The sequence below is a fragment of the Salvia miltiorrhiza genome, chromosome 3 (assembly GCF_028751815.1).
Source record: "Salvia miltiorrhiza cultivar Shanhuang (shh) chromosome 3, IMPLAD_Smil_shh, whole genome shotgun sequence".
NCBI classification, from domain to species: Eukaryota; Viridiplantae; Streptophyta; class Magnoliopsida; order Lamiales; family Lamiaceae; genus Salvia; species Salvia miltiorrhiza.
This window is the reverse complement of record NC_080389.1, coordinates 26,200,475-26,220,374: the sequence shown is the minus strand read 5'-3', so window position 1 is coordinate 26,220,374 and position 19,900 is coordinate 26,200,475. Positions and strand designations below refer to the sequence as shown.

The 19,900-nt window shown below is 42.3% G+C and overlaps 1 non-coding gene across 1 annotated transcript; it reads left to right on the top strand.

Annotated features, from left to right (window-relative positions):
* The first annotated feature begins 1,014 nt into the window (after positions 1-1,014).
* Positions 1,015-1,120, top strand: LOC131019229 (small nucleolar RNA R71). Its single transcript, XR_009100149.1, has one exon. It is a non-coding gene; the product is annotated as a small nucleolar RNA R71 (small nucleolar RNA).
* The last annotated feature ends 18,780 nt before the right edge of the window (positions 1,121-19,900 follow it).

Here is a 19,900-nt window from a genome sequence, read left to right as displayed (position 1 = left end):
GTAGAGTTCGGCTGCTCTGCACTGGTCAAATTAGGAACCTCCACTTTGTTATCCACCATCTTACGACTGCGAAGAACAGTTACAGCAAGAGCTTGATGCGTCTGAGCAGGTTGACCATGAAACTTCCCGGGTTGCTGTTGTTGTTGGATTTGATTCAAGGTACCGGAAAGTTGTCCAACCGTAGTCTCGAGCCTTTTGATCGTAGAAGCTTGAGACTCTATACTTTGTTTGCTCATCTCCATAAAGGCTTGCAGTGTTTCTTCGAGCGTGGATTTTTGTGGTGGAATCGACGGCGCATTCTGTTGCGGAATGGATTGCTGTTGTTGGTATTGTGGTCGGTATGGTTGAGAAGGCCCTTGCGGTGGTGGGAAATACTGTTGTTGTTGATAGCCCATCTGGGGTGGTCGACGGAATTGATTCCCCCCAAAATTTTGATTTCCCCATCCTCCATTCGGCTGACTCCTCCATCCTCCAACGATATTTTGTGGACCTTGATTCATGCTCTGGCCATATGGTCTGTTCTGCACTTGATTGTAGGTTTGGAATCCTTGTGCTGCATAGACCTCAGCTTGTCCTTCCGGGGTAAACTCTCCCATTCTATGGCACTCATTAGCTCCATGGCTGAAATCTCCACAGATACCACACGGCTCAACATAATGTATGGCTGGTTTCTGCGGAGTTGACATTGGCAGAGCTGGATTCGGTTGAGTTATCATCGGCGGCGCTGAGCTCTGAACTGGAGAATTTTCCATCTTTTCCATCTTGAGCTGTTGAACTTCTCGCATGATCGAAGCCAATTGTTGCTGCATCTCGAACTGATTTGTCACAGCACTGGCTTCAACTCTTCTTCCACGGACGGACTTCTGTTGGGAGCTTTCGGCCAAGGTCTTGAAAATTTCTTTCAGGTCTGCAGCTGTCTTCCGAGCTATGTTTCCTCCTGCCATGCTATCCACCATAAATTGGGCAGTTTGTACTAACCCATCGTAGAAGAACTGCATCAACATGACATTAGTGAACTGATGTTGAGGGCATTGGCGGATGAGTTCTTCATATCTTTCCCAAGCTTCATGCAAAGGTTCGTCCGCTCCTTGGGTAAACTCCATTATTTTCGTTCTCAGCTCCTGTGTCTTGTGACTTGGGTAGTATTTCAGCATGAATTTTTCACAAGCATCTCCCCACGTAGTGATAGAGTTAGGCGGCAGAGATAGCATCCACGTCCTCGCCCGGTCTTTAAGTGCGTAGGGGAAGCACTTGAGCTTGAGTTGATCCTCCGTAAGAGTAAGTAGAGGGATTGTTTGCACTTGTGTGCAAAAATCCCGGATGAATTGCAGCGCATCCTCGCTTGGCATCCCGTGGAACACCGGCAGCAGATTCGAATCATTAGGTTTGAGATTGTAGTTTCTCACAGCAGCGGGAAGCACGATTGCCGACGTGTTGGTATCTCCAATTACCGGCCTGGTGAAGTCTCCCATATATTCCGTGTTCTTGGCCATCTCCTTCTTTTCCTTGTTTAAATTCTGCTTGGTGCAAAAATTGGCGGAGCTGGCCTCCTCCTCTTTAGTGTGTTTTGCCGTGGCTGTCGTGTGCTCTGTATCGGCAGAGCTGGCGTCCTCTCTCGTTGACTTCTCTAAAGGCTCCGAGTCAGAGCTGGCTGGCGAATCTAGTTCCTCCTCTCCTTCGCTCTGCTCGGGTAGTTCAGAATCAGAGTAGGACTTGGCAGAGCTGGCTTCTTCCTCTTCTACAGTCTGCTCTGGAACTTCAGGTTCAGAGTCAGAGAAGAAATCTTCAGTTTTGTCACGTGTTTCTCCATCAGAACTGGAGTTTGAACCCTCTGCTCTGTCATTCCCGATCACTCCCTTGCAGCTATTCTTCTTGAAAATCCCTTCGCTCGTACTATGCAAAGGAGACACCAATTTGCCTTTAAGACTACGGCGTCCCTGCATGCACAATACTGAACAAACGGATTAAACGCACCGAGTGGAAGAAACTTAAAAACAGAAATTAAATAAAGCAAGTAAAAACGACACAACTAAAACGCCTAAAACATTCCCCGGCAACGGCGCCAAAATTTGACTCAACCTAAACACCTCTAAGTTGACTTGCAATAGAACAAGGACATCCTAGCGATGGTAAGTTAACCCAGTGTCATCTCTCAAGGAAAGTCTTTAAGGGCTTTTAATAGTATCGTAAGAAAAAGCAATAAAAGAAAGCAGTAAAGGTTTTGATTTAAAAACGTAACTTAAACTTAAACGTAAATTGAACTTAAACTTAACCTAGGCAATAATTTAAACAACTCGAATTAAACCTAACTTAAGAAATTAAAGACTTGTAAATTTAGAGACTTCTAATCTAGGCGTGAAACTAAAGTGCATAATTTAAATTGCATAATTGAAAAGAAAGCATAAACGAAAAATGTAAACATGATTAAACGAAAGTAAATTGAATTTAAATACGAAATACCGTAATTGTCTTGAACGTATAATCGTGTCACTCGATCACAATCCAAGAACTAAACTAAAAACGAAATTAAAATCTAACTTAGAATACTAAAAACCTTGAACTAAGAAAGCAATGAAATTCCTAAGCTTTTGATGCCAACAAATCGCAAGGTGGCGTCTAAAACTAGGGCAAAAGATTGATTATACAATGAAAACTATGGCCCTATTTATAGACTTCAACTCCTTCTGGATCACCATGGAAATTACCATGCAAAGCCGGACTCTAAAAGGAATAGAATCATAGATGATAAGGTAACTCCAGCTATGACGCGCTCAGCAAGTAATCTCCACTCGGGCGGAAATCGCGGCTCTCGCCAGAGGAATGGTTATCGCCAGAGGAACGGATGACTTCTCTGATCTTGTCAGCGGAATGGGTTCCGCTCTGGTATTGATTCCTCTGACGTATCTCTACCCTCTGGCATATTGACTCCTCTGGCGCCTTGATTCCTCTGGCGGCTTGATTCCTCTGGCGCTTCCTCCGCTCTAGCGGGTTATTTCTCTGGCATGTCCACGCTCGCCTCGATTCCTCTGACGGTCGACTCATCTGGCGCTTTTCTCTCCTCTGGCGCTTTTCTCTGACTTAGTGAGTTCTCTGCTCTGTCTGAGATGATTTCTCTGCTCTGGTCTGGTCTGGCGTAAAAACGCCATTTTTAGCCAAAAATCCCCAAAATTATACTCTTCCACCTTTAAAACCTAAATCTCCTGAAAAGCATCAAATACACCATAAAACGGACCAATTTCCAGAAGATTTATCTTACAATGAGCACATTCAAACCCCTAAAATTAGAACAATTAAGCATAAATCAATATCCTATGAACAACTTTACTTCAGTTTTAGGGCTCCACTTATCGGCATCCTTGTTCAGCACGTGTGCTGGACTGCCCCAAACCCGAATGTGGTTAAGAGAAGGCTTGCGCCCTGACCACAGCTCGGAGTTTGCAACCGACTTAGAAGGCACTAAGTTAAGAATGTAAACAGTTGTTTCTAAGGCATATCCCCAGAACGAAATAGGTAAAGTAGCAAAACTCATCATCGAACGAACCATTTCTAGAAGAGTCTTATTTCTTCTCTCTGCTACACCATTCTGTTGGGGTGCACCCGGTGTAGTCAACTGAGATGTAATCCCAGATTCTAACAAGTATGCTCTAAACTCGTTACTGAGGTATTCGCCACCGCGGTCAGATCGCAGAGACTTGATACTTTTACCATGTCGCTTCTCTACTTCCGCCTTGAATGTTTGAAACTTGTCAAAATATTCAGACTTGTAGCGCAACAAGTAAATGTATCCGTACCTTGAGTAATCGTCAATGAAAGTGACAAAATACTCGTACCCTCCACGAGCTTGAGTGGACATAGGTCCGCACAAGTCAGAATGAACCAGTTCCAACACTTCTTTGGCTCTATACCCCTTTGCCTTGAAAGGCCGAGTCGTCATCTTTCCCTCTATGCTGGATTCGCAGACTGGGATTGGTTCTGCTTGGAGAGACTCCAAGATACCATCGGAAACCGGTCTTTGGATCCTCCTTAGATTGATGTGACCCAATCTTAGGTGCCAAAGAAGAGTTTGGTTCTCCAGAGAAGAAGCATTTCTCTTCTTTTGGTTTGTAGTCAAAGTATAAGCAGATGAAGAATAATCGAATGGACATGAAAAAGTATAAAGAGAATCAGCCGCACTTCTAAATAAAACTTGACTGTCTTTAATGAATATTGCACTGTCTTCTAAAAGAACAGAATATCCATACTTTCGTAATTGAATAGTCGAAATCAAGTTTTTCCGAAAACCCGGAACATAGAGTACATCTCTCAAAACCAAAACATGTCCATCAATCAATAAATTCACATCTCCAATTGAAACAACAGGTAAGCTTTCTTCATTTCCCATGGAGAGTGCCAGCTCACCTCCACTAAGCTCTCTTGTCCGTAGGAACCCCTGCAAGGTGTAACAAACATGGTCAGTTGCACCCGAGTCAACAACCCATTGATGGGAAGATCTCGAAACTGAATATGTTTCCGTTACAAGAGCAGTAGAAATACCTTGAGCTTTCTTCATCATGGGACAGTCAGACTTCCAATGTCCTACTTGTTGACACTTGAAGCATTTTCCTTTCCTCTTTGGCTTGCCAACGCCACCGGTCGAGCCTAACTTCTTCTTGCTCCCACCTTTTGGTTGGCTTTTCTTGCCATGGGGCCCGTTCTTCTTCCTATCATTCGGTGGAAAACAGGGCCCTGTGGCAGTGGCCAAAGCCTGTGGACTCTTTCCCATGACCTCCTCGGCCGCAACCAACTCATTAAGCAGTTCATTTAGAGTGAACTTTTTCTTGCCCATTACGGCATTGAGTCGGAAGTTTAAGTAGGATTTGGGCAGAGTGTGGAGAACCATGTCTACCTTAGTAGCATCCTCGATTCCTCCACCGAGCACGTCCAGCTCATTGAAATGATTAATCATTTCAAGCACGTGCTCGCGCACAGACGAACCTTCCGTCATCTTTGAAGACATGAGTTTCCTCATGAGTTCAAAACGGACTGATTGGTCCGATTCCCCAAAGAGCTCATCGAGCTTCCTCATAATTGCAGCCGCAGTCTCCAACGACTGATGTTGCAGCTGCAACGCAGAAGACATAGTGGTCATAATATAAGCTTTCGCCATATTATTCGCCCTATGCCACCGCTTGTGGGCCTCCCTTTGCTCTTCGGAAGACCGAGTATGAAGGTTCGCGGGAGCGGGAGTAGTAAGTACAAACTTATAAACCTCCGTTAGCCCAATCGAATTACACGCAAGCCACGTTCGTGTGGACGTTTACGCGCTCTTCGTTTGACCAGACACCCAGTCTTTGGTCTCATTCCATTGTCAACTTATCCTTATGACAAAATGGGACCAATAAACGGACCTTAACTAGACCACGCAATTTCAAGAAGGGACTCCGTTGGGGAGTTGTACTTGAAATAAATGCCTAAGCTATGACCACAGTTTAGTCAACTTTATGACTATCTTTTATTTTAACCCCTCCTAGAATAATCCATGAAAAACTAACCCGTGCAAGCCACGTTCGTGTGGACGTTTACACGAGAAGCTCCCACTATTCTCAAGGTTAAAATAATTAATTTTAATTCCTTCCAGAATAACACGCAAAAATTAATACATGCAAGTCACGATAGTGTGAACGTTTACATGCAAAACTCCCACTTATTCACAAGATTAAAATATTTTTAATTTAGAAGTTTAACCGACAAAAGCTGCAAATTAATAACGAGTGCAAGCCACGTTCGTGTGGACGTTTACAGCAATTATTAATTTACTTTGTCTTAAACCAACTGTGGAGGTCTATATCAATTTTATTTAAAAAAATTGAATTATCCGCTTAGTCTTTTACTTCAAAAGGTTTACAGGTTAAATCACGTTGACACGGAAAAGCTAAGCATGCATTTCTAGAACACATGTAATAAAACATGCTCGCTTGAAATTAAAACGTGCTTAGTGAAAATGTGATAGAACCTAGCATGATATTCTATGCGCATTTAAATTCACATAAAGCAAATAAAATCATGCTCAAAATACCATAACGGTGATTAAAACCACGACATGCTAAGAACAATAAAAAAAATTCTTCGCGGCCCATTCGTGGAATCCCATTTCTAATCTATTACATTAAAAACAATAGAAAAGAAATAAAAAATGGACAATAAAAGCCCAAAAACGCCTAAACAGGCTGAAAAAAAGATCCAGCCCTTGTTTGGGCCCAAAACGCGCGACCCAGCCGCCCAGCCCCGTGCAACAGCTGCCCAGACATGCTCCCAGCCACTCCAGGCCCAAAACCGCAAGTCCAAACCTTCTCTGGCCCAGATCCGTGCTCAGAACCCATCGACCCGCACCCTGCTCGTCTGACCCGCCATCGACCCGCGTCTGGATTTAGGGTTTGGCGAGAAAATAGGCGCAGCCTAGGGTTTCGCGCCGCCAGAGCGGCTCTACACACCACCACCACCCGCGCTCAGTCGGCTCCCGGCCACCAGCAAACTCCACCGCACTGCACAACCGTCGAGCAGCACCAGCACACGCCGATATCAGGCGCCGCCCCGCTGTCTCTGATCCTGCCGTGCCAACCTCCAGCAAGCCACCTTCCAGGCCGCGCAAAACCACGCTGTTGCAGAACCAGGCCACTCAAGACCTGTCGCTGCAGAACCTGCGTGACCCATTGCTGCGGTTTTCAACAGAACTGCTGGCCCTCCACGGCGATCGAGCAAGCAGGAGTCGCCGGAGCGACTCCAGCCCTAAACGCCGAAGGACAGCAGATTGTTGTTACTGTCACAGCACTGTCGCAAAGTTTGTTAATTTCTCATCTGTTCTCCGTCTTGTTCTCCGCCTCGTTCTTCACAGTTGCAGATTACATCCGAAAACAAAATACAGAATTCGAAAATCTAGTCTAACCACAGATTTCTCGTGGTGGAAAAACAATTACAACGTCAAACCGACGTATCCCACGAATCAACAAGCCACGAAGAACAACAGCAGGAAAATGGTTTTACTATTCGTTTATCCGATAGAGCCGAAATTCAGGAACCACGGCTCTGATACCAATTGAAGGAACCATATTTTGATATATGATTCACGTGCCCATGACCCATTTCGGATATCAAACGAATACATACAAAAACCATGTGGCTATAGCAAGAGGATTAGAATTAGGGTTGTCCCTATTATTTATACTAGGTATTAAAACCCTAAATAATAAGCCCATCATCTAATTAAACTAAAATAAAGCCCAAAGGCTTAAGTGAGAAATAGATGGACGGACGCCCCATATGGAGTGAAGCCTTTATTGGGCCAAGCGGGGATCTACTAGCTTGAATAAAGTTTGGCCTCCCAGTGCTCGATTTTCCTATTTAGCCCAGAATAAAATCGAGACACAAGTATTAATTTATTCCACTAGAAAATTAATACTGAATTACCTCTTTATTCTTTAGGTGAGTTAGGGCTAGTATTAGACTTAATTAATCCCCGTGTTTAAGATATCCAATATCCATTAATTAATTAATTCATCTGACGATCAATTAATTAATTAATTAGTCGTTTAATTATAAACGACATCTCGAGTGCTACCACTTAAACTTATTATCGTATAGGAACTAATTCCACCTGCAGGGTTTAATACGATAAACTTATTAAGTTCCTCGAGAGGATATTATCATCCTGTTATTAGCAGGACACGGATCCTTATTGCAATATAATCGCATGTCAAATAATAATTGCTATCACCCATAATATCGAGTATATTGAGCTTCAAGAGAACTCTCACCCATGATAAATCAAAGCAATAGTCAATCTATTATTCACACCGATTCCAACTAAGGTTAAGACTATTTAAGTCGCCGAGATCTTAATTCTTAATTAGTCAGAATATAAGAATTCATCTCACTGTGATCCTGTTCAATACACGAAGGTACTAGCATAAATAAATAGCCAAGACAAACTATTTATCCATTTATTCTACAATCTAAACCAACAACTCGTCCATAGTTGCCTCGATTGTGAACTCAATTTATATCTCAACTTTTGATCTTCTGTGATCTACAACACACCATATGTAACAACCCGCTCTTTTATCAGTATTTAATTCTAGTATTGCGTGTTTATTTATATATCTGCCAGTAAATGAAGCACCTTATGTTTTCAGCGATGTTTCTGAATTACGTATTTTGGAGACAGAGTCACTACACTAGCAGTATGCATTTCTATTTATCTTCGCGTGTTTAAGACCGCGACGAGAATCTTTGAGCCGATGAATTATTATTACTCAGTTATAACCAACTTAGCGAAGTTGTGTTATTTATTAATCATGATGGAGTTTATTTCATGTTGTTACTTAAGTCGTGAATTATTTCCGACTTTGAATCTAATTAAATCTACGGATTTAATTTAAGTATTAGGATGACGAACGAATTAAATCTACGAATTTAATTTAGCATGTATCAACTTTAGGAAACGCGAAACCAGTATTTCAAATACAGAGAAACCAACACTGAAGGATTTTACTTAGATCTTTTTCTCTTAGATCACATCAGCATCCACGCCACCCTATCCTGCCACCTGCCAACGCCATGATTGAGGAAAAGAAGGAAAAATGGAGAAAAGAAAAGGTGGATAAGGTGCTGCAGCAACAGCCATTGGCTGGGCAGTCGAAAGGCCTCCCACGCAAGCTGCAGCAACAGCTCTCCTCCCATTGGCTAGGCAGCCGAAGGGCCTCCCACGCAAGCTGCAGCAACAACTCTCCTCCCATTGACTGGGCAGCCGAAGGGCCTCCCACGCAAGCTGCAGCAACTGCTCTCCTCCCATTGGCTGGGCAGCCGAAGGGCCTCCCACGCAAGCTGCAGCAACAGCTCTCCTCCCATTGGCTGGGCAGCCGAAAGGCCTCCCATCGCCTCACCTGCTGCACCCCATCCCACGCCATGCAGAACTACGACCAATGCCCTTCCTTCGGCACTCAAGTGCACACCAGCCAAGCTCCTAGTATAAATTCACTCTTCAACCCTTGAGCCACCCCTTTCTCCTTTGAACACTTAGAATTTTCAGCAGCAACAGCAAGAAGTTTCATCTCTCTCCACGCCTTGCACGAAGGGGAGTAGAGCGAGATTCTTACTACCGACTTGAACAAGTTTGCACCTCGACGCTCGATAAAGCGAGAGAGAAACCATCGTTCTTTACCCGACCAAAGCACGCAACATATCAAGGTAACCTTCGACCTCTGTTGCTACTCCACTCGGAATGAATCACACTCGCAGATATCATGTTTTATGGGCTGTAAACGAATGAACAAAAGCATGTTAAGTCACGTTTTAGTGGAACCTACAACTTGAACCTTGATGAACGACGAGAACTTTAGCTTTAAACGTAGACGAACGTGAATAATCACAGCATGCTCACATAGGTAGAGATTAAGGTCTGTATACGAGTGAGAATCGAGGCGAGATAAGGACGGAGAGTTCTGGTTTTGGAAACTGGAGTCCCCGTCGCTCTTCCCAGGCCAGCGGGGACGAGTCCAGCGGGGATGAGTCCAGTGGGGACGAGGCCAGCGGGGACGAATCCAGTGGGGACGAGTCCAGCGGGGACGAGGCCAGCGGGGCCGAGTCGTCCAGTCCAGCGGGATCGCCTCTCCAGTGCAGCGAAATCACCTCGCTAGAGGAATGGCCAGATGAATCACCTCGCCAGAGGAATGGCCAGAGGAATCACCTCGCCAGAGGAATGGCCAGAGGAATCGCCTCGCCAGAGGAATCGTTCCTCGCCAGAGGAATCACTTCGCCACAGAGCTGACTTAGAGGCCAGAGCTGACCTCCAGAGCAGAAAGCGAAGAAGCAGAGCAGACCGAGAGAGAGAGAGAGAGAGAGAGAGAGAGAGAGAGAGAGAGAGAGAGAGAAGAGAACATAGGGTGTTTAAATCTTTATTATTCCTTTCCCTTGCTTACACGATGGGAGATTATTATGTTTTACTGACAGTTTAGAACACCCTAATGAGAACGAATCGATGTAGTTAATTACATGACTTCATGGGACGGAACCTAGTTGGGTTAATTGTTTAATAAAAAGGAATATGAGCCATGCATAATTACATTACGCATCCTCATTTGTTTGAGAATTTCCTCGGACTAAGACCTTACGTTATTTCTTTTCCGAATCAAGGTTGAACGCAAGAGTTTAAGGCTTAGTCGTGAGTCTCCACTACCAGGTGGGCATTACTTTCATATATATCAAATGAGTTTAAATGTTACGTTCAAGCAAGTTATTTCATGACAAAATCTTTGAGTTAAAGTTATTTCAAGTATTGTCTTGCCATAAAATGTTTCAATTTCAGTATGATATCTATCTGATGTGGCTTTGCCAGTTATCATGTAATCGAATTCGGGTCTTGAGCAGTTGATAGCTATCCTGCCTTGACTAGTGTACACGAGGGACCGTGAGTCATCTAGTGGGTTGGTCGGTCTGGTGTCCGTTGAGAGGTGGCCACCTCTCCGGCACGCAACTTCAGATATGATAGATTATGAGAACTTAGACTGCAGTCGAACTTTAAGAATCATAAATGAATTTAGTAAGCTTGGGCCTTTTAGCGAAAACTCCCTTGCTGTACTGTTTAATGGCATGACAATTTATAGTTTAATGAAGCATGTTTATGTTATACTTAGGCATACGTGCCCACTGAGTACTTTTGGTACTCAGCCCTGCATATATTTCTAAATGTGCAGGTTGAGAATGGCAGATGGAGATGAAGTGAGGAGCGGAGCTTTTGTCATTGGTCGAATAAATAAACTCTTGGATACATGTCTTCATACATGTAATCAGATTGTTATTTCCGCTGCGTACTCTTAAGTAATATGTTTTTGATTTAAGTCGTATTCATTTGAATTTACAAGTTTATTTGAGTCTTTGCGACTCAACGTAAGTTATCTTATGAGTTTCCCCTTCTAACAATGGTTGAGTTCGATCCCTATATTTTGTTCACTCCCTTTCTATCCCCGCTTCTAACTTCCCTCCCTTAGTCACAAATTTTCAGGCTTAATTATCCTTAATTAGGTCCGGTCATGACAGAATGGTATCAGAGCAGTTTGTTTGCTCTGAATCCAAGAGTTATCCAGTTAGTCCTAGTTTGAATATCAGTATAGAAGAGTCAGTCGACAAAAGCTCAGCACTTCATCACATCGTCACGCTCAACAAGAAAGAAAGCGGTAATGATTTTCGATCGTTGAAAAGTTCTTGTTTCATGCGAATGTACAGATGCTTACATTTATGTCTTATGCTTTGTTGATTGATTAGAGATCTCAAGAAACTTAGAAACGTTAAGAATGCATGATCACTGTTACGAGAAGAACATTAGAAGCTAGTAACTCAATTACCTTTCACTATAGCCATAGTGAAGAGCCAAGAAAGATGAAGAAAATCAAATGTTACTTGAAGAGACGCGAGAACTCAATGAGAAGTGTCGAAATTAGATGAAAAGAAGAGTGTCACACACGAGTCAGTGACATGGGCATAGTTCCTTATTCGGGTTGTTCACAAATGATAGAATATCGAACCAACTATTGCCTTACCCGACGAGAACTTACTTGAGACATTGCTCATAGTGATAAGTGTAACTTATGTAATTTGCTAGCAGTTATGTAATGAGCTAAGCCTCATTTCAAACCCCATTAATTATCACCAGTTAAGGCATGAAGAGAACCTTCATGATTTATGTTCAAACTTCTGAATTAGACTCACATAGAGTCATAAAGCTTTGTGTATGATGTTATAGTATTGAGGTTAGAACTGTTAGCTTATAGTTTCAAATATTCAGAACCTTTCTGATTACAGACACCTATTACATTACACGCGAACATGGTATATAACCCCTATTGATTACGCTCACCCTCTACGAATTAAAAGGACGAGATGTGAAGTTAAGAATGATTGGCCAGAAAAATTTACGCAAGTGCGTATGACGGGAAAAGTTTCCGAAGGTGGTTAAGAGTTCCTTAACTTCAGCATTGAACTAATGACGATGCTTCTAGCTCTTAGTAAACTCTTAAGAAATGATATTGAAGGTATACACAAGTTTAGTATACATATTTAAACCTATCAGCGACATTTTCCCAGTTAGAACATCTCGAGTGGGACATTCAATTAGTAATTACAATGAAAGCGAAAGCTAAGGTAATTCCGAGATTAAGTAATTTGTGTGGAGGCGCATACTTTGCAAAGATGCTTATAGAAGCAAAAATTTATTTCCTTGTGGAAGGTATGGATGATCTAGAAGGTCTTACTCAAGGGCACGAAAGAGTGTTTCAAATTGCATGGTTACATTTCAAGCACTATGTGAATGAACGCTAAGTACTAGAAGTACTATATTAAGGACATTTAGAGGCAGATTGTTGAGTAAGCCGAATACAATTGAAAAGTCTTACTCCGCTTATAGTAGATTTTAAGAAATGATATTGATTCCAGAGACCAGACTTCAAGCTTGAGAACCTCCAGAATATTCTCAAGGATAGATTTTAGATGTTAAGGAGGAAGTGGATACTTTAGACCAGAAACACCTTTTGCAGCCAATGAACAAGAGTTACCAAGTTCGGAAAAGTACTTCCGTGTGACTGAGAAGTAATTGTGTTGGACCTGGCCAGTCCACATGACCAAAAACTCAGTAGTCATCATATATAGGTTTCTAAACTTATATATTTCAACTTTCATCTGAAAAGCCAAACGGGTTTAGACTATTAAGTCCTTTCGTTTCGACCTTTTAGTCAATTCATTTCTACCCCATGGTTATTCATTTTCAATTGTTTGGCAATTTGTTTAAACACTTTGTCCAATTGCCATTTGTGATTTCAATCATGGTGACTTATTAGCCGTTAGCAGATTTTCTTTGAGCTAAGGAAAAGAGCATTCCCTAGATTAAATCAGTCAAATACTTATGTCTCGACCCAAGGGTCAAGCACGTGATGCATCTAGACCACCCCTTATGTATTTAGTAGGACGTATTTGTGTATTCTGGAAATGTTGATTATTCCGATGTTGTGTATGCCCCTATGTTGGCTCAGTTGTGTTGACAAGTATTAGCACAGAAACGCTGGTCCACAGGGCGTTATGTAAGTTCTTTCTGATGGCTTTGCTAGGCAACCAATCCATAATGTACAACACTTAGATACATGAGTAGATTTAGATCTAGGGGTTGATGTAAAAGCTCTTATTGAGGTAATTTCCTATGTCTATTTGGCGACCTTATCAATCTTTTGGAGCAAGTCACCTTCGCCACGTTTCACTTATATGTTAGCATGAGAAAGAGTCTGAGCGAGATTGAGAACCAAGGAATGTTGTGCAGAATTGATGATACACATCGATATGTTTTTATAATGCACTGATGACTATATGTCAACTCATCGGAATGCCACCAAAACAAGAGTGTCTGAGAAGAGGGCGAAGAATTCCCCGAGATGATGAAATAGGCCTTGTACCAGGGCCAGAACTAAACATGGCCCCACTACCCATACAACCAGAACATAGAACAGATGAACTATTTCTACGACTAAACCCTCCTGCCTTTAGTGGGACATGAGATCCAGCCGAGGCTGAGACTTCGGCGCAAACGATAGAGCGCATATTTAACTTCTTGCGCTGCATTGACTAAGAGCGATTGACTTGTTTATCTTTCTAGGTGAGTGGTTCAGTTGATTTCTAGTGGAAAGCCAAGAAGAAAACTTTTACAACATAAAAACTGAGAGATTTTACGCGGATTTTATTTAAGACAAGAATATACGAAAAGTATATGCTTAGAAGCTATCACAAGAAGAAGAAGAAAAGAGTTTTACAATCTAAAGCAGGAAGATAATGCTACCTTAGTAAGACAGCATGTTCTGCGACATGTCAAGATAGGCGCCAGAACAAGCGGACACAAATGAAGAAGTGACTAAGAAATTTTATGTAATGCACGAGATTAGGATGACTTTGGCAAGCTATTGGGGATTAACTTATACAGAATTGCATAATAGAGCGTTGAACATTGAGGTGGCAATGCTGATGGAAAAACCAGTAGCATCGCCTATATATGCCAACACCCCCATGGACTAAGACTCAGAACTTTAGAGTAAAAAGAAAGAGGGACAGCGGTAACAGTTGCCAAGTAAAGAAGAAGCATAGCAAGGGTAATCATCCCAACAACAAGGTTACGCAAGCCAGGGTACTCCCTACCCTGCCCAAAGTGTAACAAGAACCTAGAGAGATTGGCAATAATGACTATTGCATAGCAAGTCGGCAGGGGCATTATGCAAATCGTTGCACAAATAAGCAACAAAGGACGGGTCTCAGGCTAAACCCACATGTTTGGCCCAACCACACCAAAAATAGTAACCACTCCAGCAGCAGCAACAAGAACGACAATAGCACATGTGTGCTTGAGTTTAGAGTCGAACATTAAATCACTCAAAGCTGTGGTGGACAACTCATATGTTATACTGACAGGAGACGTGTATATAACCTTAGGAATGAATTGGCTAGTTGGGAACTATGCCACTATCCTTTGTGACGAAAAAAAAAAATTCTTTGAACCCCAAGAAAGGAATCGACACGTTTCCCTAAAATTAGCATGGGGAGAGAGAGACAATCATCTCCACCTTTAAAGCAATAAAGATGGTGAGGAAAGAATATCCAACCTACTCTGTGTTTTACACATAGAATCAGGAATCGTGAAAAGCATAAGAGACGTGCCAATTGTAGGAGAATTTCTAGATGTTTTACGGAGATTTCACCGGGGTACACTTTGTAAAGAATAAAGATGACACGTTGAGAATGTGTATAGACTATAGAGAATTGAACAAGGTGACACTCAAGATAATGTATCCACTGCCCAGGGATAGACGACTTTTTCGAGCAGCTCAGAGGAGTGGATGTATATGAGAGATTGATTTAAGGTCTAGGTACTATCAACTATATAGATTTGATAAGAAGATGTACCTTAGACGGTCTTCCGAACCAGATATAGACAATATGAGTTCGTAGTGGTGTCATTTGGATTGACCAATGCACTAGCCATGTTCGTGGACCTCATAAACCGAGTGTTCCACCTATACTTAGACAACTTGGTCTTAGTTTTCATAGACGGTGTCTTGATTTACTTGATGAACGAGAAAGATCATGAGAAACATCTAAATTTTCTTAGAAAATGTGGAGAACAAAACGTCTTTATGCCAAGTTCAGCAAGAGCAAATTTTGGCTTCATGAAGTCACGTTTTTGGGGCATATTGTGTCATCAGAAAGGGTCAGGGTGGACCCTAAGAAAGTATGAGTTGTACAAGAGACGGAGACCGTTTGCAAACCCCAATAAGATCATAAATTTCTTGGGATTAACAAGTTATTATAAGAGATTCATAGAAGGATTTTCCAAATGGCAAGACCAATAACACAGTTACTTAAGAAGAGAATCAACTTTCCTTGGACAAAAGAGGGTGAGAAAAGATTTCCAGAGCCCAACGAGAAGTTAACTACGACACCAATCTTAGCTGTTCCGACGACTAACGATGAATATGTGAATTATACAGACACGTCCAAGAGAGTACTTGATTGCGCGTTAACGCAAGAAGGAAGAGTGGTATCGTACGCATCACAATAGATTAAACCACATGAAATGAACCATCCAACTCATAATCTAAAATTAGCTATAGTAGAGAGACTACCTATATGGAGTTAGGTGCGAGATATTCACAGACCATAAAAAAAAAAAAAAAAAAAAAAAAAAAAAAAAAAAACTGAAATATTATTTCGAGCAAAGGAATCTTAAACATGAGACAATAAAGATGACTCGAACTAGCGAAGGACCATGGATATGGTACTAACAATCACCCAGACAAGGCCAACATGGTAATTGATGCTTTGAGTCGTAAGACTCAATATAAGTTGGAATTCTCCTCACTCTGGAGAGGGAACTCATAAAAGATTTTTGTAGAATGAGTTTAGAAGTGGTTCAACTACCAGAATCAGTAGAAGGCAATATTGTCACAATGATAGTAACACCGAAATTGAGAGGAAATGTGTTAGATACATAAAGAAAGGATAAGACCTTTGAGAGAATTCGTTTTGCAATAAGAGCAGGTGAGTATGGACGTTACCACAAAACATCGGATAATGCGATAATGTTCGAAGAAAGATTGTGTATCCCACACAATGAGAAACTCAAAGATGAGATAATGAGCGAGACTCATGACACGCCACATACTGCCCACCCGGGAAGCACAAAAAGTACTAGGAGTTGAAAGGAAAATTTTTGTGGGATAGTATGAAGAAAGATATATATAGCTTCATTTGTTGAGAGATGCCTAGCATGCCAACAAACAAAGGCTTAGCACTAAAGACCATATGGAAAGATACAGTCGCTGGAAATTTCAAAATGAAAGTGGGAGTTGATGCCGTTCCCCTGATGAGCCGTGGCACGGCGAAACCAGTTGTTGCCTTTGATGACCCTAAGGTTGGGAAAGCCCCAACGAGGATGGGAAAGATGCAAGCATCGTCCGTGACAAAGTGCTCTCACATTACAATAGATTTCGTGACTAGTTTATAAGTCGAAATGAGGAAACACCGCTAATTGCGTAATAGTGGAGCGACTCAGGAAATACGCTCGTTTTATAACAATTCCGATTAAATACGGATCAAACAAGCTAGCCCTATTGTATTTCGAAAAAATTGTGCATTGCACGGCGCGCCCGTGTCAATCACTTCAGATCGAGATTCGAAGTTTACATTCAGATTCTAGATGAACTTGCAGAATGAATTTGACGCCAGGGATAAGGAGAAGCTACGTGAAAACTTGAAAGCAAGATAATAGGCAAATATCCAGAACTGGTGCAATAATATGCAAATTTCGGGACGAAATTTTTGTTAAGGGGGGTAGTATGTAACAACCCGCTCTTTTATCAGTATTTAATTCTAGTATTGCGTGTTTATTTATATATCTGCCAGTAAATGAAACACCTTATGTTTTCAGCTATGTTTTTGAATTACGTATTTTGGAGACAGAGTCACTACACTAGCAGTATGCATTTCTATTTATCTTCGCGTGTTTAAGACCGCGACGAGAATCTTTGAGCCGATGAATTATTATTACTCAGTTATAACCCACTTAGCGAAGTTATGTTATTTATTAATCATGATGGAGTTTATTTCATGTTGTTACTTAAGTCGTGAATTATTTCCGACTTTGAACGAATTAAATCTACGGATTTAATTTAATTATTAGGATGACGAACGAATTAAATCTACGGATTTAATTTAGCATGTATCGACTTTAGGAAACGCGAAACCAGTATTTCAAATACAGAGAAACCAACACTGAAGGATTTTACTTAGATCTTTTTCTCTTAGATCACATCACCATCCACGCCACCCTATCCTGCCACCTGCCAACGCCATGATTGAGGAAAAGAAGGAAAAAAGGGAGAAAAGAAAAGGTGGATAAGGTGCTGCAGCAACAGCCATTGGCTGGGCAGCCGAAAGGCCTCCCACGCAAGCTGCAGCAATAGCTCTCCTCCCATTGGCTGGGCAGCCGAAGGGCCTCCCACGCAAGCTGCAGCAACAGCTCTCCTCCCATTGGCTGGGCAGCCGAAAGGCCTCCCATCGCCTCACCTGCTGCACCCCATCCCACGCCATGCAGAACTACGACCAATGCCCTTCCTTCGGCACTCAAGTGCACACCAGCCGAGCTCCTAGTATAAATTCACTCTTCAACCCTTGAGCCACCCCTTTCTCCTTTCAACACTTAGAATTTTCAGCAGCAACAGCAAGAATTTTCATCTCTCTCGACGCCTTGCACGAAGAGGAGTAGAGCGAGATTCTTGCTGCCGACTTGAACAAATTTTCACCTCGACACTCGATAAAGCGAGAGAGAAACCATCGTTCTTTACCCGGCCAAAGCACGCAACATATCAAGGTAACCTTCGACCTCTGTTGCTACTCCAATCGGCATGAATCACACTCGCAGAAATCATGTTTTATGGGCTGTAAACGAATGAACAAAAGCATGTTAAGTCACGTTTTAGTGGAACCTACAACTTGAACCTTGATGAACGATGAGAACTTTAGCTTTAAACGTAGACGAACGTGAATAATCACAGCATGCTCACATAGGTAGAGATTAAGGTCTGTATACGAGTGAGAATCGAGGCGAGATAAGGACGGAGAATTCTGGTTTTGGAATCTGGAGTCCCCGTTGCTCTTCCCAGGCCAGCGGGGACGAGTCCAGCGGGGACGAGGCCAGCGGGGATGAGGCCAGCGGGGCCGAGTCGTCCAGTCCAGCGGGATCACCTCTCCAGTGCAGCGGAATCACCTCGCCAGAGGAATGGCCAGAGGAATCACCTCGCCAGAGGAATGGCCACAGGAATCACCTCGCCAGAGGAATGGCCACAGGAATCACCTCGCCAGAGGAATGGCCAGAGGAATCGCCTCGCCAGAGGAATCGTTCCTCGCCAGAGGAATCACTTCGCCACAGAGCTGACTTAGAGGCCAGAGCTGACCTCCAGAGCAGAAGGCGAAGAAGTAGAGCAGACCGAGAGAGAGAGAGAGAGAGAGAGAGAGAGAGAGAGAAGAGAACATAGGGTGTTTAAATCTTTATTATTCCTTTCCCTTGCTTACACGAAGGGAGATTATTGACAGTTTAGAACACCCTAATGAGAACGAATCAATGTAGTTAATTACTTGACTTCATGGGACGGAACCTAGTTGGGTTAATTGTTTAATAAAAAGGAATATGAGCCATGCATAATTACATTACGCATCCTCATTTGTTTGAGAATTTCCTCGGACTAAGACCTTACGTTATTTCTTTTCCGAATCAAGGTTGAACGCAAGAGTTTAAGGCTTAGTCGTGAGTCTCCACTATCAGGTGGGCATTACTTTCATATATATCAAATGAGTTTAAATGTTACGTTAAAGCAAGTTATTTCATGACAAAATCTTTGAGTTAAAGTTATTTCAAGTATTGTCTTGCCATAAAATGTTTCAATTTCAGTATGATATCTATCTGATGTGGCTTTGTCAGTTATCATGTAATCGAATTCGGGACTTGAGCAGTTGATAGCTATCCTGCCTTGACTAGTGTACACGAGGGATCGTGAGTCATCTAGCGGGTTGGCCGGTCCGGTGTCTGTTGAGAGGTGGCCACCTCTCCGGCACGCAGCTTCAGATATGATAGATTTTGAGAACTTAGACTGCAGTCGAACTTTAAGAATCACAAATGAATTTAGTAAGCTTGGGCCTTTTAGCGAAAACTCCCTTGCTGTACTGTTTAATGGCATGACAATTTATAGTTTAATGAAGCATGTTTATGTTATACTTAGGCATACGTGCCCACTGAGTACTTTTGGTACTCAGCCCTGCATATATTTCTAAATGTGCAGGTTGAGAATGGCAGATGGAGATGAAGTGAGGAGCGGAGCTTTTGTCATTGGTCGAATAAATAAACTCTTGGATACATGTCTTCATACATGTAATCAGATTGTTATTTCCGTTGCGTACTCTTAAGTAATATGTTTTTGATTTAAGTCGCATTCATTCGAATTTACAAGTTTATTTGAGTCTTTGTGAGTCAACGTAAGTTATCTTATGAGTTATCCTTCTAACAATGGTTGAGTTCGATCCCTATATTTTGTTCACTCCCTTTCTATCCCCGCTTCTAACTTCCCTCCCTTAGTCACGGTTTTTCCGGCTTAATTATCCTTAATTAGGTCCGGTCGTGACACCATATAATCTATAGTATGAGATAATTTGGACTATAATGGGATTATGTTATTCTCGCCAAACCCTAAATCCAGACACGGGTCAGAGAGGTGAAGACCCGGATCCGAGGCTCGGATCCGGGTACAGTTCGCGGGTCTGGGCTGCTCCTTGCGGGCCTAGGCTTCTC